The 27,956-nt window shown below is 36.8% G+C and overlaps 1 long non-coding RNA gene across 1 annotated transcript; it reads right to left on the bottom strand.

Moving 5' to 3' along the window:
- LOC148224396 (uncharacterized) lies at positions 1–27,673 on the bottom strand. Its single transcript, XR_015802882.1, has 4 exons — positions 27,549–27,673; positions 2,856–2,943; positions 1,760–2,015; positions 1–191 (listed from the first exon to the last, which is right to left on the bottom strand). It is a non-coding gene; the product is annotated as an uncharacterized LOC148224396 (long non-coding RNA).
- Between the last annotated feature and the right edge of the window lie 283 nt (positions 27,674–27,956).

Consider the following 27,956-nt stretch of genomic DNA (forward strand, 5'->3'; position numbering starts at 1 on the left):
TTGTTTTTCAAAGGCTTTTATTAGTGTTGCAAATATGTCCTGACATTGGGGCAAATCTTCAGCATACACTGAGCAGAGATAGGGGGTAGGACTCCCATTAATAGTGATCAAAGTTGTTCAATTCTCCCGCAAGCTGTGTTGAAAATGAGCCATACTCTGCCATGCCACATCAATTAGGACGCACTTCTGACCTAAAGAAACAGTTCAAATGCAAAAAAAAATTAGTGTCAGTGTAAAAAAAAGGCACAGGAAATTAATGGTAAAAGATTTTTTTTAAATTTAAAGATGTAATGTCATCTTGAAAATCATAGATCCTTTTGAAATCTTACTGCTACTATAGTTAATGCAACATTTAGCATTATATGATAAAAAAGCATTGGTTTTTTTACTCTTTTAGGCCTTCATTTTCTTGTACGTCTATTTCTTATATAGTCCTTCTCTCAAATTATTGCTTGTGTGTGTGTTATTCCAGATCATTTTGGGCTGCATATCATGTCACTGTATGAGTGCTTTCAAATAACCCCTGTAAAGGCTGCCCTCTGTCAGAAAGAAGCATCTGTTCCTTTGAATGAAAGAGCAGTTTCAATTTCTAAATATTTGCTCAGATTTTTACAGTTTTCTCTGTCAACTGTTAAAATTGCTTTTCAGATATTTTGATAGCTAAGTACAGGGTAGTCAGGACCAAGTTTTCATATTCTGATTTCTTCGGGTTTTTTTTCCTTTCCACTGCACAGAAAGCCAAAGAGTGGAAGCAGGCAAAAAATTTTCTTTCCATTATAAAGAATACATTTATCACTGCATTGCCACCTTCCACATAAACCATGAAGGGAGTCATTGCTTTGGATGCATGTCAAAGCCATGTTTCAAACTCCTCCTTTGACAGCAATCAAATGAGAAGGCTGAGTGGATTTGCTCAGTCATTTGACATTTTGTTCTCTCTTAAACAAAGTGATCATAAAGACTCGCGCTCTTCAGTTTTAGGTAGAAATATTTGTACCTTGCCTGCAGGAAAACAACTGGCAAAATTTATTACTACTCTAACCTCCTCTAGGCAGTAGGACCTTTGGCAGTTTTAACATTCTGGTCATTTTTACTGACGTGTAACACACAGGACTTATCCATCAATGTGCTTTCTGTATGTGGCTGTGCTCAAGCTCAGACCAAACCAAAACTCCACCTAGAAAGACCCACAAGTTTTAGACAAACTCAATAGGAAGGATCATATCTTCCTCTTGTTCATATCAACACCTTTGGCAAGCTGACTGAGCAATTGAACTTCACCCTGTCTAGGTATTTAAAGGAAAGAAGTTAACACTGTCAAGAAATCCTGTCTGCTAGGAAAAGGCAAGTATCAGAAGACATTTCACCATCCCCTAATCCTTAGATAGGGAGAAATGAGAGTTAAAAAAAAAAAAACAACCAAACCCAACAAATATAAGCATATAAACAAAGACTTTATAGGCCTAACTATCAAATCACACTTCACAAGAAAACTAAATGAGATGAAGATCACAGAACAAACTACCCAATAAATAAAGACCATCCAGAGAAAGAGAAGTATTAAATGACAAATGGAGACATAATAGACCACTCTACACAGCAAATGAAAACAAATTAAACTAAGCAAGATTAAATGTTAAATTGCATGCAATCAAGAGATCAGGAAAAAATGAAAAGGCAAATTCTAAAAGTATAGTTGGCTTCTTTCCATCTCTCCCTTTGTCTATCTGATAATAGTCAATACCATTAAGCATCTCACCATCACTGAATTGAGTTCATCTGATTAGAGGAATTTCAGTGTCTGGGAGGATGTGCCGTATATTTCCAGGAGTGCTGTGCTTTAGTTTTAACAATTACTGGAAATAAAATGCCCGTCTTTGTTGTCTTGACCAACAAGTGACATTTGATATCAAAGATCTCTGTTAAGGATAATTTCAGTAACTGTTTTCCATTCCCTCCACCAGCCAGCAGCAAGAACACAAGAGAAAAGATACACCTGAAAGGCTGAGGAAATGCTGTGAAAACAGAAAACACACAGGAAAACCAAATGTCGGGATCTAATTACAAATATTAAATTAATATCACTTGAAGTTATGATTTTAAATTAGATTTGAGTTGCATAAACTTTAACTCATTTCCAAGAGTATGCATTCAGAATAAATACCAAAAATCCTACTTCTGGAAAAGTGCCCAGGTGAGCAGTTCAGCAACTTGAATAGAGATACTTTTCTGAAAGGAGCACATGCTTATAGAATGGGAGACTATGAATGTTTTTGTCTTTCTTTACAGCTGGCTTACATCCACTTTAACCTTGATCCAGAAAACATCAGAGACAACTGTGTCTTTCTATGGGTGATCAAGTATGGTGCTTCTGAAAACATTAATTAAAAAGAGCAATTAGATGATGTAAAATGGGGGTGGGAGCTCAAAGTGGAGGAAGAAGTTTAGCAACTTGCTATGGACTTCTGTAATGGACTTCCATTTCTGCAATCTTGCTATAGGGTTTTCAAAGCCTTTAGCTCCTTGTCTCCCCAAAATTGAGGATAATTCCTCCTGTGATTATAAAGGAGAATTTTCTGTGAAAGGTATGCTTTACAGGTATGTCTGGTACATGCACTCTTCTCTTTCATGACCTGTGGGCTCTAACAGGACTAATGGGGTAGGAAGTACCATCAGCTTCACCACTTGCTACTTTATTTACTCCTGAAATGACCCTACATCTCAAATATGCCAACATGTGCTTCTTTCTTCAAATGTTTTGAGAATGTACAGCTTCCCACCAGATGCAGCTCATATTATCTCCTATTACAGGAAAAAGTAGAATAATCCTTGTAATTAAATACTCATGTCCATACCCATCAATATTATTCTTATCTTTCACTCTTGGCTTCAGTTCAAGAAGTTATGGTATGGGGGCCAAAACACTTTCAAGTGAGCATTTTTCTGCAATTAGAAGAAAAGAATGCCACAAAAACCTGACAGTTTCCATATAAACAAATTGATATGGGGAAAATGTTTGATTAGAAAACATCCAGGCTGGCACTAACCTCTGACTTGGTCTTGTATATTGTCTGTTAATCCAGTTTGTTTAAAGCAGGCTAATATAAATTGAGTTTCAGCTCGAGGAAATGCAAAAACTGTTGTGTTTTGCATGTCATTTAATTCCTGTGAGAAGACCCTGAAATTTATGTCATGTCCCACTGACTGCTTGCTTTGTTTCTTCAAGTCAGTAGAGCTTCATAGAGGAGCTAGGATCCATCTATATAAATGCAAGTGCAGGAGTGGAGCCATAATGCTAAATCCTATGACTACTCAAACTTTTTATACATTTGAAGCTTTTCAGTAGGTATAAATTTTAAACCAAAGAAAATAGATGCTAAATTACATTTTCATGATAAAGCCATATATCGCTAGTTTAGTTTGATATTCCCTCATCAGTGAGATTCCTCAAATAGGAATGACAAGATTGCGCATGCGTATTTTTCTACAAGCATTCAAAATTCTATTTGGCCACTAATCGAAACACCCAAACTATCGTGCAAAAGCAAAATGTCACCTCACTGTAAAGCATATTTCATGTAAGCCAAAAGCTGGCCCTACTGCAAAATTCTGTAGTTATATAAAGGTGTGTGTGAAGACACAGAGAAGGATAAAGCAGTTTACTGAGTACTTTATAGAGAAACCAGTCAGAGAAAATGATTAAAGTAAAATATAAAAGAAAAAAATATGTAGTCACTTTTTGCGTAGTTTAACCAGAAGTTGAAGTTTTCTACTTTGAATATGGTCTTTGAAAAGTTCAGAAGAGGTTTTGTGAGCCTAACATAAGTCAAACAAGAGTGTAAAATATTTTGCCAACAATTCTGGAAAGGCAATATGGCAGCAAAGAAGGTGGCAGTATGGGTTTGTGGTTTAATGTGGGTTGAAAGGCTCTTCTAGCTGTCAGATTAAGACAGTAATTCTCCAATGTTTATAGGAAAACATAACTACATTCTTGCCATTTAGAGGAGCATATAATTTAGGTTTGGTAAAATACCAGTTAAAGCACTTACAAAACCAAAGTCAGTGTTAATCTTAGATTAGTGTCATAATCCTTGAAAGACTGACTGTAAAACCTGTGAATTAAAATAACACGACAGAAAGTGGGAATGGTTTCTTCATCCCCTGCAGCAGAACAAAACAGACACTTGTTTCAGCATCACCTAATATTTCTCTTAATTGAAAAGAAAACAAACCCCCCCAACTATATATCATGTTCTATCCATGCAGGCATGTGTTTTGGCTTTTACACTATGTGGTCTGCAAACAAAATGTAAATATAGTTATATTGATTTGTTTCCATAGCAATGTAAAAGCTCCTTTTGGGTTTCCAAGGCAATGTGCAGCAGAGTAACAAATCAGAAAGGCATGGGAAATGTTCAGTAAGCAAGGGGTTTAGGCAGTGCCCCAGGCCTTCAAGAAATGTATTCTTCATTAAAGCAATCTGAAAAAAAAACCACTTGAAATTAAAACAAAAAGTCTCATCTATGAGATTCATATTTTCTTTTGTCATTAGACACTCTCTGTAGAAATATGCTTTTGTTTGTGTCAATTCTCATTCAAGTAAGTTCCACTGACAGCAAGGGATTTTCACTATAATTTTTTTTCATGTAAAGTGGTCTCGAACCTCTGATAAAAAACCTTGTGGAGGAGGAGTACTTGCAAGAGAAAATCCCATTAAATTTGACAGCTCTTTTTTTTAATCATTTAGAGATGCCACTAATGATTTGGGTAAAAGAAGACCTGGTATAAGTTTTTATTTTCATCTATTTAAGCCTTCTTGGAATAACCTTAAGATTCATTTTCTGTCTGCTGAAGAGATCTGTTACAAGGGACTACTTTACAAAAGTAAAAAAGCTTAAAGGAAAAAAACCTCTTAGTTATAAGACAATTGCTATATCCACAGCTCTACATTACATAAATCCTCGAAAGGTTTTTGTCCCCCTCTAAGTTAAGACTGAATCGGAGAAGATCCCATCATGTCCTAAGAACCATCTCAAGTACAAACCAGGCCAACATAAACCATTTAAGCCTGTGAATACCTAAAGTATATTTGGACTTAAATTTTATGTTTGTTCAGACTTAATACACATTTTGGAGGAACATTTATCACTTTTTCCTTGATATTCAGAAAAAAAAATTCTTAAAATAGTTCTAGATTCAGGCAAAGGAATGAACAGTTACTCTAAAAGACCATCTCTGTTGTCACATATCATGTCTGGAATTGAAATTAAGTACTTTAAGTGACAAAGCTTTTAATTTGGAGTTACCAAATAATATTAGTGATCAATAATGATTTAATTTATGTCATATAAAGTGAGATGCCTCACCTGTCCCAATGTACCCTCTTCAATGCTAACAGCTGCATCCAACCTTGCATGAGTTAGAAAAAAGCAATAAAGCATTTAGTGTTCCCTAAACCTGCAGTACTGACTGCCCCCCTCATCCTATTCCTCTAAACTGACTGGTCTTGCTTTATGCTAAAAAGCCCGTGCTTTGTTTCTTTGCTTTGTATGCTACAAATTATCATTCATATTCAGGTTATGAGTATGTAATTTTTCCATTAGTTTTTCACTTCTTTCAATGAAGAAAGATGGAAACAAGTGAAAAAACATTTGCTAAGTAGTAATAGGCAGCGTGATTGTTGATTGAATTTTCAGAGCAGAATTCAGCCTGAAGAAAACTAATCATTTAGCAAAACCTGTCAAGGCCAAAGAGAAAAGTTTCCTTTTGTATTATTCAAAGATTGCTCTAAATTACACACCTGACATGAAAATCAGAAATGTGGCTTCCAGTTTGAGGCTTCTCTTATTAAAATATGATCTGATCCCTGGTTTGTTTTTGCACACAAAAACAGCATTCAAGAAAGAAATCTTCTAAAAAGCTTTACTATAAATCTTGCTGTATAAAATAGATTGGTTTGAGATTTGGTTTTGCTGGTTGGTGAGATTTTAAGAAAGGACAGGGCTTTAAGTTGTGGCAAAATGTGAGATTGTTCAACAACTTTGGAAGTTAATTAGACATCTTCCCAGATCTCTCTGGCAACTTTCATCTAACCTCACTTGTCTGTGGCTCAAGTAGACCAAAAGCCTCCACCAAAGTCATGAAAAACAATCAAAAAACTGGGCTCCATTTGAGCTTAAGATGTGGCAGGAGTTTCAAAGGAGACCTGTAACTTCCTTGGCATCCCTTATAACTAATGTTCCTGTGGGAAGTCAGATCTCCCAAATGGGATGGACAATTGCTTTCTAGATGGTGATGGGTGTCTCCAGTGCAAGCAGGGTTCAATTTAATACTTATATCTCACTTTTAACTTGATTCCCATGGCTCTTGCCACAGATGGAGATCCCTCCAGGTCTTTTATTTGCAAGTACTGCTTGAAGCATGAAGGGTTAAACTAATAAGAAGGAAACCCGTGGGAAGGACTTTGAGAAGTCTATCCACTGCTATGGAGGTAATATTTACAATTAACAGAAAATGGTAAAAAATATTTACATCCAGTTAATTTTCTGTAATATGGAAAAATAACATATTTAGGTCCCTATCTGTATGACAAATTTCTTTATAATTTTTCTTCACTTATGAAAAGCTTTCAGTCATATGGGTGAAATTACATTTTCTCATCCTCAGAATCTGAAAATGTTGAATTTTGCTCCAAGAATTTTATCTCCCACTAAAGGAGAAAAAGACCAAACCTTAGGAAGTCTTTTATGACTGAATATCACTCCTCTTTCTTTCACAATTCAGCTAAGAATTTCTCTGAAACAATCTTGAACATGGAAAATCTGGCCTGAACATCCTGAAGGTAATAACAAAATAGGTCTAGCAATGGTTAAATTGAAACAAAATTTTGACATGAATGTAGATTTTTACTAAAAGTAAAAATAACCTTATCAGTTGCATGATTTTTTTCTAGAAGAGGACAAAAATAAAATATACATGTAGAAAATTAGAAATATGAAAAACAAGTATATACTTGTTTTATATTGATTTATAAATATATATTGGTTTCGTACAACTGCTATATAGAGTAATTCTCAAAGACATTTGTGTGTGCCATATTAGTCTTATTAGAGCATCATATTAGTTCACATCATAAAGTTCACATTATTTTGTGCAATATTTTTAAATATGTAGTTTATTCAGTCTCATTCAAACTTAATAAACTGAAGCAGTTAAAATAACAATTTTCTTTTATAAAATATTTGGACAGATGATAAGCAATATTAACAGACATCTGTGCTAAAGATAAGCTTCAAATTATGTGTTAATTTCCATTGCAAACATAAAGATGTATTTAAAAGTATGAAAGGTGCCTTTAGAGAAGAAATGGAAGCTTTTGAAATTCAGCTGTATGTCAAACAATGGAAGAAATGTAGACTTGGAAAAAATGCATGATATAATTTTCCTCTAAACTGATCCTTTAAATAAATGTTGTCTCTAACTTTTAAGATAATTATCTCTTATTTTATTTCAATTCTCTCTTGTCCCATTTTCCAATAACACACCTCCATATTTTTCATATTGCCACCTTAATACCAGGCCATGATATTATAGATGGCACATTAAATGGTCTCTTTCTCTTCTTATCCATCACTTTTTCATGAGAATCTGCCCAATACTTGTTTTTTGACTCGAGCTAAAGGCAGAAATCATCAAGAGGCCATAATTATTGCCTTAGACTCATGCACCAGAGTCCAGTCCCACTGAGTGCAGAGGATGTATTTATTAACTATTATTTTGCCCATGTTCTTAAAACCACACTTCTACTATAAAAGAGTCACACACAGGTTCAGGGATGTTGCCATGACCTACACTCAGAGTTAGCAACTATATGATCATTTTACTCTGCCAATATTTATTCATCACTTATAATAAACAGGGAGAAGGCTCTCACCCCCTCCCATACTAATCCAAAATTCAATGCTGGGGGTCAGCTTCTCTTGCTTTAATACATTTTAGTCTGTGCTTCAGTTAGATCTTCATGCTTTCCTGTTTGGAAATATGGAGTCTACACCACAGCATGAAACCTGAAAAGCTTAATTTAATTCTGTTTTACACAAAAAACATCATTTGAAACCTATGCACTGTTAAATTACTTGATTAAATTCTTTCAGGAACATTTGCAACTGCTAAGGAAAGGAATTTAAAGCACTGTCTGTGCGTTCTATCATGTGTGTTTGAAGAAATGACAAGAGTTTTTTAATGAAAAAATTCTAGCACTTCACCAATCTAGGACATCTATCTCATTATTTTTAAAACCCTTATTTTTTGCTCATACTCCCAATCCATTGTTTTTAACTTGACAAATAAACAAGGGAAATTCTTCTCATCCCGGAGTGATGTACCTATTTATGTTAATTAATGACAACAAAGTCTCTTTTGGAATTTTTTATTTGAAACTGACTAAGAATCATCTCAAAGTTGCAGGAATTTGAAAGAGTTTTGCTAAAGATATGCACATATTTTCAAAGAGTTGGAGATCACAAGTTAGTACAGTGGATGCTGGAATTATAATAGGCAGAAATATCCATCTATGTCTGTTCATAAGCAAAGGCTTCTGAACATAATCTTACCATACCACAGCAGAAACCACTCAGCAGTGCAGCTCCTTTATATTGGTTAGAAGGGAAAACCTTCTTCATGATGATTGATTTTCAGGCTTGGGGTTTCTTTGTGCAAAGAACATCACTGGGTGTTGTTTGGTTAGTTTCTACCATCCGTGTGTTTGAAGACCAAGCCTTTCTCGTTTTCTGTTTAAGAACTTAAATGTGCTCCCAGGCAGCAGGTCTAGTGTAGAGCTGTGAGCTCACTCAGGCTGTTGGCACATTGTGAGCACCAATTTCAAATGATGTTTGCTCGTGTCTTCTGCTGTTTCTCTTAAATAATAGAGAACTAGCTCCAACTGTGACTCATAAATAACCTACAGGCCTGGATTTATAGTGGCCTAAGAAGGCAAAACTATGAGTAAAAAACCAGTAATAATACATGCTAATAAATAGATACCAGTATAGGATATCTGTCTGTACACCTATTGCCTCTGTCTCTGATATGGGGTATGTCCAAAAAAGTGTCTATGACTTATTAGATAAATTCAATCACTTATGGAAGGTGCTAATGCTCTGCCCCAAGGAAACAAATGTGATATGTGTCAGGTTAGGTTAAATAAGGTTAACTTAGGTTACATCTTTTAGTCTACCCCATAGTGCTTACATAATTAGTTCCTATAGTTGCAGATGTGCAGGATTTGCTGATCCTGCACCTCTGGTCAGGGCAGAAAATCCAACAGACTCAGAACAGTGTCATGCATAGCATGAGTGTGCATATCCTCATGCAACACACGTTGAAAGCTTACACAGACTTTTGTGAGGAAATCTCAGATAAAAACATGTGAGCATTTGTTCATCTGTCACGTCGAATTAGAATATTGATTTTGAAAATGGCAGCTAAAGATAAATAGTCATAATATTTTGTGAACCAGAATTGAATGTACAAGATGTGGTCTCCCCTCTCAACAGGGAAGTATCTGCTTCTGAAAAGGCAATCTGCATTTGCTTTTCCTGTGCACATAAATAACTGAAGATTTACTTCCACAATACTAGAACACAAGGAATGTGTTTATCTGATGGATAAGACTATTCCTTCTTTTAGGATCCTTCAGCCTAAACCTAATAATTCAGAGAAACTTGGAAAGGAACAAGAAGAAAAGAGAATCTGGTGATCACACATGATAAGGTAAAACAGAACGAATGAACATCCTTTTAAAACTGCATATGGTATTTCACATAAAAATAAAGGTCAACTCTGAGCCTGCACTTTCTTAATAGAAATAAACCAGACAGATGTTCATCCAGTTCTCAGAGTCATCCCCCACTAGCTACAAGTCTGATGGAATTACAGTTCTGGTACTCTTCTCCCCGTGGAATTGACAACTTTTTCAGCAACATACAGAACAAAGAGGTACCAAACTTGCAGGAAGAGATCCCGCCACACTCTGACAAGACGAAATAAATCTTAAGGATCCCTGACAGATGTTTGTCTAGGAAGGAAACTCCGTAGCTTTCTGAAGAAGTTTCATAACTCTTACAGGTGTAACTTCACCTATATCTTTCTTGTTCTATCAACAGAAGAGATACATCTACTCCGCTATTCATTATGATTTTCTTCACAGTATAAAACTGTTACCACATGTCCCATTTTTTATTTAGTCTCCTATTTCCTAAATATTAAAAAATCCGAATTCCTTCAATTATTCCTTGCAATTTGTTTCCCAAAACTCATATTCCCACCACTAGTCTATAGATCCTTTCCAACTGCAGTGGTAGCAATTCCAGGAAGCAGTACCCAAGCACCATTTTGGTTAATAAACAAATTTTTAGCCAAACGTGTAAAAACAAGTTTGGCTTTTCTTCATCAGTCTTGTACTATTAACTTCTTTTTGTTCTCTGACCCGCTGTTGATTTCTGATTATTCCTCCCATTTGTCAAGATCATTTTTAATCATGATCCTGTCTTGTGAAATGCTTGACAAATCAGATCTTGCTGGTTGGTTGGCCACTTACTTGAATTGCTCATTCATTTATTTATTGCCTCATTATCTGCTAAGCAGTTTTAAGTGCATTTATTACAGTTTGTTCTCGTGTCCTGCTGGCTATTAAAGCGAGAGTGACTGATATATTGTTGCCAGAATTCTCCTTCTTCTTCATTTTAAAACACTGCATCTCTTCAAAGCAAAAGTGTATAAACACTAGCATAAGTTCCAACTACAAGACTGGTCCATGAACAGAAGAGAGCTGCTTCTTTTCACACAGGTATTCTTATCTTAAAGCAAACAATGTCTACTCAAATTTGAAGAGAATACAATCCAGTTGCTATTATTTCCAATATATTGTTTGTTTTGAGCGTGACAAGACCCTGAGGTTGGAAGACACTTGGTTTCTGAAACTTGGCTGGATCTATGCAGCAAATTAATTACAGAGTATGCAGGAATAATTGTTGTCAAGTACAGAAGGAGATCAGAAAGATGTGCCATACTTCCTAAAGTGCAGTGGGTAAAATAACCATGTACAATGTCTCAAAATGCAAGCAATGAGATTTTAAAAAAACTACTTAAATTATTTAAAAAAAAAAGGCTAAACATTAAAGTCTGAGATTTCAGAAATCAAATTTTCATAGTAGGAGTTACAATAGTATGGGTAGCATATATTATGGAATTCACTTACTGCTATTATGAATAATGCTGAAAGCAGCAAAAATGCAGAAAATATCTTGAAATGACATGTTTAATTTTATTAATTCATTTAATTGACTTAAGCAATCTGTTCTACAGAGTAATATTTCTGTGCATACTTTGGAGATTCTTTTTTAAAATAATCGTGAAAAATGAAGACTGCTGGAAAGCAGAAAAACTCTTCAATGATAAGTGTGAAATGCCAATATGGTTGTTAAAATCACTAAAACCACTTTCACATCCTTCCCATAATTTATACACAACTCAGATAACTGGATTTTTAACAAAATTCAGTCAACACTTTCATTGGTGTTAAGGGCATGTTAATTATAATCAGTTTATAATTAAAGGCTTAGCTTATTGTTCTGTAACACCAAGCCATCAATTCTTTCCTCACTGATAGAAGATAATGAATTCAAGTTTCCAAAACACTCCAAGATTCATACATATCATTACCATGAATTACTGTACAAATTAAAATGAATAACAAAAAAGTGAACTTAGAAGCAATCAGATGACCAGACAAAATACAATGATGAAAAAGACCAGCACACTAGGCATTCCACAAAATTTGGCACTCTGATACCTAAAATACCCAATCTTGAAAAGTCTAATAACCCCAATCATGGAAGGTATCATGTTGATAGCTTGGTAAAAGTTAGCCTAATATGTGGTTTAGTGCACTCTCAAAAAAAATATATTAGGGAAAGTTTTTGTGAAAGACAAGAAAAACAGGAGAGCAAAAGTAAGTTATTATGAGAGTGACAGAGTACCCAGAGACCAGGCAGCTCAAGGTCAAATAAGCAAGTGCTTTGTCTTCATGACTGATGGGAGTGACCCACAGATCCCCCTCTTGGAGTAGACAACTGCTTAGCTACTGCCCGCCTAGGACAAGAACAACAGCAAAGCTGTCACCACAGATCCCAAGCAGACTTCCTTCCAGCTGGGGAAAGATGCTAGCCCTGCCTAGGACCACTTTCCCTGCCTCTCTGGTTCATTGCTCTGCTTCACAAGGCAGCATTTCTACTCACTATGTTACATGAACAGAGAGACTTCTTTCCTACAGCTTGTTGGCTTCACATACTCCCTCTGGGCAATGTGGGTATATCAGACTTCAAAATGCAGTTCTAAAAATCCATAACCTCTTTACAGTCGAATTCTTTTATAGGAGTCCATGTACAGTTTATTCAAATCACAGGTGTTGGAAATTGAGTTTGCTTAGAGAGGAAGGAAGTGAGAGTACAATGCATTTTTCATACCAGATGATGACATGGAATGCAGTCATGCAGAAATCACTCAGCTTCTTCTTAGAGACTTCGTTTCAAAGCACCATTAAATAAAGCTGATTGTTGTGCCCAAACACTAACTTCATTACTTAAAAGTAATCTGCAAGGGAAATGCACGCGTTCTTTAATTCACTAAATGATTTGCCTTGTTGAAGTGTCAGATAAGACAAAGAACCTTTAAACCCCAGAAGAGCTTGCTCACAAAATGAGACAAGCCACTTTTTGTTCTAGTGATTTATTTGATTAAGAATGCCTGAGTCATGAGTTACTTGTCTGTTATATGTTTCAATATAAATCTCAAATTAGGCATTTGATTCTGATTTCATTGAATATTAGAGAATCTTCAACGATTGGTCAGATGTAAAAAAAATTAAAGTGCACAGCCAGTGTGCATAATTTTAAAAGCATTTTGTCTACCAGGACAAAATGATTCCCCAAAATAGGAGAGCCAGACAAAATTCCCAGAGGCCTGCAGCAGTGCCACATGGAATTTGAGAGGAGCTCTGCTTTCATATAAGACTAACAGGCAAATCCTAGCTGCATATGTCACCTTCTATCTGTAAGTCAGCCAGGGAATCTCAGCCAAAGAATTATCTGTGAAAATTCTTTCCGACTTACTGTAGCAGAAACCTTCACCAAGCAGTCCTATTTTCCCACCCAGTAAAAAACTGGGGTTTTTTTCCCCCTTTTCATAGTCGTCCATTAGCTTAAAATTACTGAGATCATTAAAAATAAAGCATCCATATTTTATGCATTTCATGCTAATTTTACAGGCCTGTATGATGTCAATTCCATCTTTATCCTACATAGACCACATAGGAATGCTGCCTAATAATAACTGCTCTCTTAAGTGTCTGATCATATATCTGCACACAAATACATTTTCCCATTCCAGTAAAGGTATAAATTCACCACAATCTATAGTAAGTATACGTAGGGAAAAAAAATAAAGGACTAATACTTGACTCCTGTGGCCTCAGAAGCAATGAGATTAAATTTTTGTTGCCCTTTTTACCCTGTGACAAGCATTTGGCTTCAGAGACTCTGATTTTCATCAGTGAAGCACAGTTCTGCAGATAAAGATGATGCCCTCATGCTGTTTGTTTGTAAGTATTTCGTGTCACAGCTGGCTCGTGGGTGCCACTGTGTATGAGCTGCTCATCTCTCACACTTAGCTTAAGTTCAGCCAGGCTTTTGTAAGCCAGCAAGTCACCATGCAGATGCAAACACAAAGTAATGGCTTTCCAGGAAGAGCTGGTGATGGAGAAATCCAGATCATTGCAATAAACTGTCTTGAGTAGGATTCTCAGGCAGCTCCTATTGCTGGGGCCTACTCTACTAAATATTTTCTTTTGCATGGGTATAAGCAAAAATAATTCTGTCAAAACAAATTTAATCAACTGCAAACACAAAATGAGTAAAAGCTGACCAAACAGCAATTAGTACATTAAAGTCTTGGAATCGCAGTTAATTAGGAATAGAAAGTTTGTCCCAAGCTATGCAGAATTAGGAAGTTCTCTGAAATACATCACCCAGTTTGGAGCACCACACTTCAAGGAAGGCATAAGTGAGCAGAAGAGACTCCATGGAGAAAAGTAAGGATCCAAAGTCTAGGAAGTTTCCTATGATACACAGCTGAAAAGAGAAGGGTTTTTCCTAAGGTGACTGAGGGACCCCTGATATCAGAGATTACAAAGTAGGGTACAAATCAGAAGGGAAGAAACTATTTCTTGTGTCCACCGGGGCAAGACTAACCTATTGCATCTATACATTTAAAGTTTTAGTTTTGGGGGGGAAAAAAAAGCTTAATTTGTAAAAGTGAGTCAACATACAGATTGACATTTTTAAAAACAAGTTGGAGAGACATCTATCAGGAAAGACTTACATATAGCTGATCTTCCCTTGAAATAGGGAATGGAATGGATGATCCATCATGGCCTCATCCAGCTTAATTTTCCATGGATCTAACGTGTCAGCCCAGCATCTTGAAAACATAGGATCAGAAATTTCAAGGAAACAGAGAAAAAAAGAGGGACTAGAAACATTCCAGCTTCCACTGAGCACAAGGAAGATATGAAAAAAAAATAAATTAAAAAAAGATGGCATCCTGCAGTAAGGGTCAGGTGGCAGACTGGGCACTCAGAGCCAGTGCCTGGAGGTGACAGCCTCCCACGGGGCAGGCGGGGAGATCTCTGCCTGGTGCACTCCCTTCTGGAGCAGTGTCCCATATCTACTGCTGTTAAGCAGATTTTAGGGGGAAGTGGACTGAGTGAAGAGGTTTCATGTCTGCTTCAGACACAACGGGCTCAGAGGTAACTCTCAGGTATTTTGGTGATACCCTTTACATCAGAGAGCCATCTCCAAGGCACAGGACTATTAATTCACTGAGGTTATCAAAACCAAACAAACAAACAAACAAAAAAAAAGAAAAATAAGAGCTTTTACTTCAAAGTAACTTGTAACATTTGCAGCATCGACTGGGTTTGTGCATCCTGTATTTGCAGGAGAGAATATACAACCACAGAACTTAAAATATTTAATGCCAAATATAATGAGGAAGACACAGACACTGATACATGTTAATCTATTTTAATATATTCATTTACCACATCTAACAATTTAAATACATTTTTCTCTCAGTAGTTAATTCTTAAGTCACTTGTTACTAATTAGATTAATTTCTCTTAAAAATATACCTGAAAGTATCACTAAACCTATTTTTCTTTAGCAACATTATTATCAATGCAGACAGAACAAGATTCTCTAAAAAATATTTAACCTAAGATTTTCCCTAATGGAAAACAAACAAACTATATATATATAAAACATAGATGCTTTTAAAGAAGGATAGTGCAGATGAAAATTAGAAGAAAATGAAGTAGCAAATAAATATTTTACATTGTGTTTCTTACTTTTAACCAGTTGAAGTTAGACACAAAGTTCCACATTGGGAAATGAGTATTAAATGAACACTAAGTGCTGCATGAAAGCATTGCTTGGGAAAATTGAAAATGTGATATACAGAAAACTGTTTAATCATTAAATATAAATACTGTGTGTTCCACAAACAGCAAGTGGACAGATGGGTGGAAGGCTTGGATGAGCTGCTTGATGGCCTCCCACCATTCGTTCTGGTATGCCAACTGGTGATTATTCTGCAGAAAACTATGTAGGTCCAGGCTGTGTTTTGTCACATAAAATCTATACAATGACACGGGTTATAAACAATCTGTAGGCATATCTACATTGGATTTATAGAAGAAATGATGTCATGATAATTCCATGTAATTTTGAAAATAACAGAGGCATGATTGTGTACAGTAATGTGGTCACATCTGGTGAAACTGCCACATGTGCAAAATCAGACAACTTACCAGGCCAGCTGAAAAACTAATGCTGAATATATGTATTGACTGTATTACTTTGTCCCAGCCATTCTTGCAGTTATAGTTCCAGCCATGGCCCTTTTGTGCCACAGGGCTAAAATTCAGTCCTGATACGAGGCTATGTTTTCAATCAGTCAGTCATTTTTAGCCAGTTAGCAATCAATCAGTTAGTAATTTTTCTTCTGACATGAGAAAATTGGGTACAACAGTTTTATTTAGCTTCAGGTCAGCTACAGTTCATTGGTACAGCCCTATCTCTGCCCTCTGTTGAATCATTATCATCATCCCCTTCACTGGTATTGTTTCCAGCTCATCTGAAATCATAGAGAGGTAGCGAAGAGCACCAAGTACCAGTTCAGTGACGAGCAAGTGATCAACACTGTCACTGAATTTGAGTATTTCTGATGAAATATGTGAGGATCCACCATGCACATTTTAAGGTGATAGTTTTAGGGTAAATTAGGATGACAGGAGGCTGCATCTTTCTCACAATAACAAATTAATGTTCTTATTATAAATTGGAATATTAAGTGATATATTTTTCTGCTTATTAAGGGCTCGCCTCATTTTAGCACTGGTGCCAGTTTCCACTGAGCTATAACATAATTAAGATGACACCTAAGGCTGATGGTTGACAGACTCCACCCAACAGCTTACCTCCACTTTGCTCTTTCAACACACTCCCAACACCTACTAAGATGTTCATTGATATATCTCAGCTTAAAATCATAACTACTAATCTCACATTAACCTAGGAATATGAAAAACATTTTTCTAATGCTCAGAAATGTACTTGGAGGACTTAAAAAATGATATTATTTAATATGCCATATACATATATCTGTATAAATAGATATAGATATTTATAAAGAAATTATTCTATTTATTAGTCAGCCATTGATACACAATGAAGAATAGAAACTGGAAAACTTCAAAAGGTCAAGATTAATTTTTGTGTTATCCAGGATCCCTCTCTTGGTATTCATTTTCTCTAAAACTACATGAAAAACAACATCTGGGAAAAAATATTTGTGAGATAACTCAATAACAACAGAATAATTGTGTAAATAAAAGACTGTCCTCAACCAAAGTTCTTCAGTGGCCACCTTGACAGCTCTTAGTGGAAAACAGATTCACTGAAGAAGTAAGGGATACTCATGTATTCATAATGACATTCACAGTCCTTGTTTAGCAAGTTAAAAAAGAGCACAGATAACAAATTGTCACACTTTCAGATGCTAAATACCCAAACATGAGTGCTTATAGCCGTGTCTATACACCTGAACAATGTGACTTCTCCAAAATGTGGGTGTGAATCCAGGGTCACAGTGCAAAGCAAACTATTTCAGGCCTGATGCTGGAGATGCACAAAGGCACACGTGGATTTGATTTTAGAGTTTTAGACAGATAATGGTATGAACTCTGCTAATTTTCTGCTCTTCTCTAGTTTTGAGATACTGATATTTCAATAGGCTATTTCATACAGTTAGGTATCTGAGAATGAAGGATTGAGTCAACAATAAAGCACATATTCTCTCTTTGAAAGAGAGAGAAAGAATTGATTATTAGACCAGATATTTAATGATTAGGCTGAAAAAATATTCAGCCCAGAAAAATTTAGTGTTCCCAAATCCATTATAAGATCCCTCTGCCTACATAAACCAAAGTTTTTCTACCCTTCTTTGTTACCATATTGCATTTCAGCTGCTTATCTGTTCACATTATCTATTGCACACCAGCATCTATTCTGGCACTGCAGTTGATGTCCAGGTTTTTACTGCTCATGACAAAATCACATTTCATTAGCGTTGTCCACATGGACATCTGTCATACTACATCTCATCTTTTATGCAGAATTTCCTACAAGGTTTGATGTGAAAAACATGTCCCTGGAGATTTGCTCAAGAGCTGAGAGAAAAATAGATGTCTGGGATTTTTTAAGGTTAGTTGGCTAGTCTGGTTCTGACTCTGGGAAAAAAAAAAAAAAGAAAAAAAGCTCCAAACCCACCAACCAACAAAAAAATCACAACCACCAATGTGTGTTGAATGTAATCCCAAAGCTATATTCTATTGTACAAGTTAACAGAAGAATTGTAGATTGAATTATTTATAGTCATTTGCTTATTGACTTTCACCTCCTCTTCAATTTAGGAGCTAACCACCATGCAGTCATTCCCCCTTCTGAAGTTTTCCACTACAGATATTTTTATTGGTTTGAGGTTTCAGCTGTCAAAAGTCCATCATAAAAAAACCGAAACAAACAAACAAAAAATTTTAATTTAATCTTATCTGATTGTCTAAATGGCTCATCTTGCTGGTTTTCTTCCTGGACAATTTAATTGCTAATTTAAAACTTTCCTAGTCCAATATTTTCAGGAAGTACCTTAACTGTAAGAGTCTCCTATTGGACGAGGCCCTTTCTATGATATTTTTTTGTCAGAAATTAAAAAGATGTTTCATATCTGAGTATTCCCAAATCCTGGCTTTTCAGTCCTAGCCATAGTTGTCTGAAAAAGGGATATTTGCAATGGAAGCTCTTCTGCAATCTTAGGTGTAGTTTATTAAAATTCACTCTTTGAATAAGAAACTTGTAAAAGAGCTGCCTCCTGACACTGAATAAGTCACATGAACCCTAAATATAATACCTATAGGTAGAAAACTGAGGAAGCAAATGTTTTCAGGAATGAGATGGAAAACCTTAGCCTGGATGAGACACATATTACGGGAGTGTTCAGTGCAAAAAGATATTTTAATCTATTAAAATGCAGTAAAGCAAAAAGGTTATAAGGTACAGCATGATACTGCATGATATAAATAATTAAAATATAAATCTACTGCTGTAGTATTTATGAGACTTAAAACATTTTTATAGGTCAAGCCAAAAAAAGGTATTTATTTTTTCTGTCCCAAACATTGAAAAGCCATGATTTAATGCTAATAGCTAAAAAATACATTAATAATATTTCTTCAAAGAGAAATTTAATCCTCTACAAATTTGCAACATAAAAAGTTTTGCCCATGGAATGGAAATTACAGTAATCTCTGCCTTTATCTACAGCAAATAAATTAGTATGAGAGAATCATGTGAACACTGGAAGTGACCAAAAACAGCTCTAAATTTTTTGGTTTAAAGAAAGGGCAATTGAATGGCACAGAGGAATGATGAAATAGAGGACTATTTAAAATGATCAAAAAACTTGTTTTAAACTTGTTTGGAAAGATTAAAACAGATAAGCTCTGCAATATAAATGGAGTCATTCATACACATTTGACATTTTAAATTGCAGCAGCACAAAACACAGATTATTGATAGATCAATAAGAGTAGTTTCTTTGTTGCTTGCCAATTGAGAATTGAGATTTGCATTATCATTCCTTGGATTTTTTTATATAATTGAATTATTTCAGACACAAGAAGGCACAATTAATATTTCTAGGAGCTCCAAAGACGATTAGACATTTTGGTCTGCCAAGAACACCGTTAAAACATGTTAGACCATCAAAAATTGCAGAGCTAATTCTTTTTAGAATTCAATTTTCCTTAAATTTCTCAGAAGTCTGGCAATATTTTTGTTTATGACTTATCACATTTCCTATAACCCACAGTACTGTGTTCAGCCACTTTGGCCAGAACACTGTTCATAACTCCATTCATTATCAGTCAAAGAAATTCTTGAAATGCCTCAAAATATGTACAATGGTCAGAGGGTCAGTAGTTCAGGCAGTCACTCGCTCCTTTGTCCTCCTCACCCTCATGTATACACTGGGTGTGCTCCAGAGGCCACTGGGGATCTTTTGATGGCCTTCAAAGGGGACTGGCAGAAATGCCCCTGCAACAAAACAGAGCCTCCCTGTTTGCCAGGGCATCTTTTCCCCTGCATCCCTGCTGATCCACCCTGGGCTTTGCTGACCTCTACAAGACACACACATCTGGCTTACCCTCACTGTGTCTTTCTTCTCTCTGAATCATTATTGATGACAAGCTCACTATGAGGTCTCAACTGGATTAGCAGGCTCAGCTGTAAAGGGCCTGTACTAAAACTTACATTAAGGAGTGCTTTCCCTGGACTGAATTCACCACAATATACATATTTCCTCCCTGGTTATATGGGAAGCTGTAAAATCTACTCCAGATGTAAAAAAAAAAAAAAAAAAAAAGAAAAAAAGAAAAAAAGAAAAAAAAAAAAAAAAAAGAAAAAAAGAAAAAGGAGCAGAAAGAACTTTGTGGAGGTAAATAGGAGCTGGGTCAGGTGTAATTTGTGAATTAAGTGAAGTCAGCAGACAGCCCAGCTGAAACTTGTCATGGGATATGTGAGATAGTAACAGGAAAGTAACTGTGTGAATAAGAAGGTTGTGCTGACTTCACCTGATCCCAATTTCTAATGACAGCTGCCACCTGTCCTTCTCTCTGAATGGGATTTGCAAGTCCTCAGTACAATGCAAGGGAGATGTATTTAGAGAAGGCTCTAAAAAGAAAATATTTCTGAAGTAACATTCTGACTGCACTAGTACAATTTCTTTCAACAACTACTATTAAAGTGGATGGTAGTTACTTCAATGTTATCCCTCTAGGATATCACTGGCTAGAAATAAGATCCTGATTCAAGAGAAATGCTCTTGAAAAACTAAAAGGAGGAAATTTCAGTTTTTGTACCTATATTTTTATTTATTTTGGAAACATGAATTTTATGTAACATCCCTTTTCCATGTAAGAGAATTAATTAAAATTCATTCATTAAAGGAACAATTTTATGTAATTTTAGGTCTGTCCAAATACCTGAGAAAGATGTGAAATCTTTTCTAAAATTATTTTTCTTACATTTACCAAAATTACAGCTATTCTTAGACCTGTTCAAATCACTATTGCACAGCTAAGATCCACATGGGAAGAAATGCAAGAACAGAATTCCCCTGAAAAAGTAGAACAAACTGAAAGGGACTCTTGAGTTCCAGACAGGGCCCTTTGGATAATTTCTTGCATGTGCTTCAGGCTCAGAGAACTAAGGAAATTTTCTTATCTCCACTGCCTGTATTTTGGTTTCTGTCTGCTGCCAGCCCCTCTGGAGCCCTTGGTGAACTCACACCAGCTTGCCCACGTCTGCTATTGAGGGGAACCCAAACCCAGACACTGTACCTCTCCATGGTCTCTCGAGTGTGGAGTGGGATAATCCCACAGCTCTGTGGATGGACCATGCTCCTGCTGCCTCATCCTGCCTGGCTGGTGATGCTCCAGGGCACCAGTGCATCCCACAGAGCTGCTCCCCAGCCACCCTGCCTGCACACAGCCTGCCAGGGTTATTTACTCCCCTGGGGCAGGAATCTGCATTGTGTGGAAGCTCAAATCATGTGATATATTGCAAAGCCAAGTTGTTCATAAGTGACAGCAACTCACTATTTCCTCAGGGATTTCAAATGAGAGGAATGATTGATTGCAAGCATATGCTTTTAAGGGGGATGTGCAATTATGTAAAAATCAAATGGGGGGTCTTTCTTCACCACAGAAAGGTTTACAGAAAAAAGCAGTATGGTTCACGAAACTTTTTAATTAAAGGGTGCCTCCTCATGGTTGGATTAATCTTCTAACCAGCAAGCTCTTCTTGAGCAGAGCAGATGAAGTGAAGAGCAGTATCCACATAATGCAGTGTTTGCAGCTCAGGCTTTCCTATTTAACATACAGTTTGTCTTCCACCCGCTGTGTTTTCTATAAACACTAAACTGTATCAGCAGGACTGAATTTTTATTTTATGGCTATTGACACCCTGATGGTTTTTGGTGGTTTAGAGGTGATTTTGCATTCAAATGTGAGTCTACACCTGAGAAACCATTTTTTTCTCTGTGTGACTGAGCAACAGTGTCATCTGACACTATCTGTGTCATAGAGGAAGAACCTCAAAATATCATTTGGTCATAACTCAACACCTGCATTTCTTCTGGGACAGAAAATTGTGTGCTGTCCTCTCATACAAACTTCATTTTGAGGATGTATTAAAGTCCTAGAAGTAAACAAGCATGGACAATGCATATCACAGCTACTGGAAGGAATAAGAAATTAAGGATCAAGACCTGGATTCAATGGTCAAGAGTTCTCATTACAAGGTAAAAAAGAACAGATCTGGGAAAAGACTGGGGGCGGGGAAGAAAGGATAAAAAAAAAAAAAAGTAGTTTTGTATGCTTTAATTCTCTCCAGATTGGTCCTTATGTTATTCATATCTGATACTAATGTGATTAAAAGAGCAGAGAATAACTATAAGAACTGAGGAGAAAAAAAAACTCTGCTGTGATGTTTCCTTTTCTATTCCTTGAGATTTTGAATTCAGATGAAGAACCCTGGGTTTTAGCAATTTCTCTGACACAGTGCAAAACCGTGGTGCTGTGCTGCAGAAGAAAGTTGCAAAACCAATCAATTTTATTTCCTCATTAAAAGAGTAAATGATTATGCAATGCTTCTTCAAACCAGGCCATAGATCAGATTGTAGAAAACTAATACTGCAGTCAAGCATATACTCTCACCACAGTTACCATGGTGATCCACTAAGCAGCTCCCATTTGCCCTGAAAGTCGTTGTCATTCACATGAAATATGCCTTAACATCAGGTCCTAGAAATACTTCATATTGATCTATAGGCAATATTTTATTACCAATTGAAAATACTTTGGTTACTAGCACACAAACCATTATTTTTTATGGAAATAAGCCCATATCAAAATGTGTAATGCTAGCGCACTGCTGTGTGGGAAGCTGGTCCCTTTCTCACAGGTATCTATCTATAGGTTGCTTTGCACATATGAAAAATATTTGTCAGCTTGCATCTTTGCAGACTGAGAACTCACAACATCTTGCTAGCTGCTAGGTCAGGTATCATTGAGGTGACATTCAACACAGAAAAACAGAGCTCATCATCATTTTAATTTTAAATTAGAGGTTGCGCTGTTCCCTACTGGTTATCTGAACAGTTTAATTTAAAAATTAAATGTTAGAACTCCCCACTCAACATCACGCCACTCTGCTGTGCTACTTGAGGAAATCCTGTTTCTATGGTAACTGCAGGAGACTTATTCAAAACCACTGATGTCACCCACATACAATATCTACAAACCACAGAACCACTGATATATTTCATTATATTATCTGGAACAGCAGTGACATGGTTATCAGTCATGGTCACAGTGAGTATTTTAGTAATTGAAATAAACATATACAGAGAGAAGGATATAGATATATTTCCTGGAATAGATATAAATAGAAAAGCTTTAGAGAGGTTCAGATTTATTTACCAATGCCATTTTAATAACACTTTAGAAGCAAATATCACTTCATTAGACATTTGTCAAAATATACCGGTGGCTAAGAAAGTGCTTGAGGACCATCCAGTCCGAGTCACCAACTACATCAGCTGAAGCCAAACCCACCAGTTTTGATCTGTGGAGTGCCTCAATATGATGCTTTCAGTTCTGCTGGGGATTTAAGAAGTGTTTACAAGACACCCCACCCCTCTGGAGGGCAAAGGTCTGCTGGTGGTTCCTTTCCACGACTGAGAGAGATATGGATTTGAGGCCAGAGCAGAATTTATGGAAGCATAGAATAGTTTAAGTTGGAAAAGGTCTGTTAGGACATTGAGTCTAGCCATTAGCCCAGTACTGCCAGGTTCACCACATCCACACGTCTTTTAAATGCCTCCAAGAATGGTGTCTGCACCACTTCCTCGGGAAGCCTGTTCCAGTGCCTGACAACACTTTTTGGTGAAGAATTTTTTTCCTAATATCCAATCTAAACCTCCCCTAGCACAGTTAAAGGCCATTTCCTCTTGTCATATCTCTTGCTATTTGGGTGAAAAGACTGGCCCCCACCTCATTACAACCCACTTTCAGGTATCAAAAAGGTCTCCCCTGAGCCACCTTTCCACCCAGGTGAATAATTCCTTTCCTTGTAAGACTTGTGCTCCAGTTTTGTTGCCCTTCTCTGGACTCACTCCATCACCTCAATGTCTTTTCTGTAGTGAGGGGCCCAAAACTGGACACAGGATTTGAGGTGCAGTCTCACCAGCATCAAGTACAGGGAGACCATCACTGCTCTGGTCCTGTTGGCCACTCAACATCCACAGCATTTCCTTCAGCCACTGAGTCACAGCCACCCTGTCACAGAAAGAAATCAGGTTTGGCAAACAGGACCTGTCTTTCACAAGCCACATTGTCTGAGCCTGGTCCCCTGATCATTGTACAAGTGACACATGATGGTACTCAGGATTATCTCGTCCATGACCTTCCCCAGCACTGAGGTCAGGCTGACAGGTCTGTAGTTGCTCAGATCCTCCTTCCAACCTTTTTTGTAGGTGAGCACCCAGTCATCTGGGACCTGTGGTTAGCCAGGACTGATGGTAAATGATGAACGACTGAGCCTTCAGCCACTGAGCACAGGGTGGTAAGAGGCAGTCAGGAGAGCAGAGCTGATGTGCCATTAGGCTGCAGAAGCCAATGCAGAGCAATTCTCTGCCACCATCTCTGAGCCAGCAGAGATGGTGATGATGGGAAGTTCAGAGACTGACAGACCTGTCATTTAGAGCAGCTCCCTTTATAATTCTCATCTGCACAGCCTAGCTTAGAAAATAATTGTGCATCATGAGAAACATTTTGACACTGAACTGGATGTTTACAACCTGCAAAAGTCAGGCCATAGAGCTGAGAGATTTTTCAAAGCTTTAGACTCTTTCAGTCTACTTGTGACAAGCAAGACACATCAGAGATTGTTTCTCCTCCTGAAAATGAGAAACTAGAGACTATTGATCTTCCTGTAAGACATTTTCCAGAGAAACTAGGAAAGGAATAACTTTAAAGGTTTCACCTTTGATATGTTTTCTCAGGTCTAGCTGTAGGCCATGAAGAATTCCCATCTTTTACAAGGAGACGGTGGCCTTAGCACATTCACACTCTGATGACTGAACCTGGGACATAATTTCAAATACTGCACTGAAATAATTTCTTTTAAAATTTTGACAATAGTCACACAGAATCACAGAATAAGCTGAGTAGTCATAGGACAATAGATCAGACCTTGTTTGTCACTTGCAGCAGCTCCAGAGTTGTTGCTTTAGTAGCTCACCTGTACAAAGTTTTCAAAATGAAAGTCTTGTAGTAATGATACAATTACAAAATTAATTTCAGACCATGGTCTGAATGAATGAATGCTAGAAAAAAGGTGCATTTTCCATGTTATTATTTTCTGTTTCTTGTGGTTGTTCATCCTGCTATTACAGGGAACAATAGCATATAAATCTTTTTTTGACAAGAGAGTAGGGAATTTCCTGCATCAACAAAAACTATTGCCTAACACTGCCTAGCAATGACTCTTCAAGTAAATTGTTGAGTGAAGCTACAATCACGAGATGTTTAGAAATTCATCCACTAAACATTGGCTGTGGCTTCTTTTATTCCCTCTCTGGTCTTACAGAAACTTACAAGTAATCTTTAGACGATCCAAATACAATAAAAAAGAATTATTTCCTGAAACAAATCCTAAAAATAAAATCTATAGTCAAGTTTTAGTATTGAGTGGCCTAACTGTGCAAATGTGACCCTTAACCTCACCTCAAGCATTTATGTTTAGTTGTCCTCACTTTCTCTCCTCTTTTATATATTGGCATCCTTTCTTGGAAATCTTTTCACTTTGCTGGATTCTGGATGTATCTTAAAAGATCTGTAGCACACAAGAGAGAACATGGTTTGCAGCACAGAATTGCTTTTGAGAAGGATACCAGAAGTCAGGCTGCACGCAGTGCTACAACATTTGCTGAAGCACCTTTTAATAAAGAGAAAATATTTATAAGCATGATCTCTGCTGTTGCATGGCATGAATTATCTGCAATATATCAAATGGGATATGAACAGTTAAGAGTGACTAAAGGGATTAAAAGGTGTAAACATAGCAGAACCAGAGCAAACCAGCCTGCAGAGACTGATTCCTGTGGAATCCACATGTATATAAAATATTTTGCAGAATAGAAGTGCAAAAAAGTCTTAATTCTGCATATACAGCTGACCATGAGAGATAATGACAAGATAATAAACATGGAGCTATTTTGTTGCTGTTATACTGAGGTTTATAAAGAGGTTTGTTGTTTGGGGTTTTTTTGCTGGCTGGTTTTCACTATCCTATTGAGGGGGGAAAAAGCCAAGGGAGTAAAATGCATTTTCCAGAACATAGCTAGTATATTACATGGAAAATTTTTTCCAGGGGATAACAAATTAAACAAATCTCAGGACAGATTAAAGAAAATGAGGTTGTTGCTGATACACTAAACTTTTCTGCATTTCATTTTTAACAAGATAGAGATTCTCATATTATTATTAAAAAAAAAAAAAAAAAAAAAAAAAAAAAAAAAAAAAAAAGAGGAAGAGGAAAGGGTAATTATGCATCACAGCTAGAAACTCCGAAACTCAAAATTTATAAGGTTCCTATTAAGATGGTAGGATGTGTGATTTTAGCTTCTGTGAGAAATAAGACACCGATAATTTGAGAAATTCCTCCAAATAACAGAGAAAGGGTTAAAGCTACCACAGCTGCTGAGACTGAGCAAACTGGAGATTATCCACACAGTGGGACAGAAACAGAATAGTCACTAATTCCCAGGCTGTGGAGCAAGGACACTCAAGCCCCAATCTGTCTGTCTGTGGGACAGAGGCAACATCAAGAAAACCACAAATACAAATTTTAGTGAATTCAGTGGTAGAGTTTAAGGATTTATAGCAAAGGGGAGGATACCTATGTAACAACTTTATGATGCATGCAGGTGTTCAACCTGGACCCAGCAAGGGGTGCTGCCATCATTACAGCTCTGTGTTAAATTAGTGACCCCCTGGATTTCAGCTGCATTGTGGAGCCAGCTGCAATGTGATGCAGAAGAAATTAATACAGGTGTTAAAGATACACAAAAAGCCATTTTAGTGCAGCTGGGAAGAAACCAAACCAAATCAGCCAGAAATACTGAGGCTTGGAATTTGCATAGTTTTGTTGCAACAGGTATGAAAATCAAAAGCAAAAGGCTGTTAACCTCAGGAACTGGAGGAAAGAATTCACTTTATAAGAGCTGAAGGATGAAGCAGAAAGCACACATGGCTAGAAAGATAAACATTTGCAGCACCAATGCAAACATTTTTGGCAGGACAGCAGGTTAGTCTTTACAACATGGAACTCACCTTCAGTTGTTGCCCAGCACACAGTTTTCACTATATATATATATATATATATATATATATATATGTACATATGTATATTGCAGGCAGGTGGGTGTACAGCAAAAAAAGCCTTTTCCAATATTTGAATAATGTGAATCAAATCTGTGTTCTCAGCTATTTTGAAATAAATAGCAAATAATATGACAAAAGAAATGATAGTTATTCCAGCTTTATGTGGCTGTCAAACACTTGATGATGAATGAGACTTAGGTAATTTCTCCTGTAATCAAAGACAAGCCCAAGACTTTAGAAAGAGTTCACTAAACTTTTCTCCATTAGGTATGTAAAATAAAGACTATTTATGTGCACAGATTCATGCTAGTCAGAACCAATGGCGTTCTAAGTTATTTTACTAATTTTGTAAAGAGTATGTCAAATTTACCTCCACTTTCAGGGGTCAAATGGGCATATCAGGAGCAGAAGCTGGCTCAGCAGGTAACATGGACTGATATTGATGATATCCTAATTTGGCCTGCTCGCACTACAGCTTTACTGCAGCTGCTTGAATGCTTTACCTCTTGAATAATTGCAGGCCCAGAAAGTCTCTGCCTGGCTAATTCATATGTCGTTTTCCCCATTGGCTTCAAAAGCACCAATAAAATCTTGTCTCCACGGTACAAAAGAGCACAGCATAGAGCTTGGCATGCTGCCAGGGCAGAGGAGACTCATTAGCTGGGCTGCAGCATCAACCCAACGCTGCTCTGCTGCTGCTGCTGGCCCAGCCTCGCCTCTGCAGAGATCATTGCTCTGTACCCCACGGACAGCCCAACCTGCTCAGAGCAGCATGAGA

This window comes from Sturnus vulgaris, chromosome 3 (assembly GCF_052056855.1).
Source record: "Sturnus vulgaris isolate bStuVul1 chromosome 3, bStuVul1.hap1, whole genome shotgun sequence".
Taxonomy (NCBI): domain Eukaryota; kingdom Metazoa; phylum Chordata; class Aves; order Passeriformes; family Sturnidae; genus Sturnus; species Sturnus vulgaris.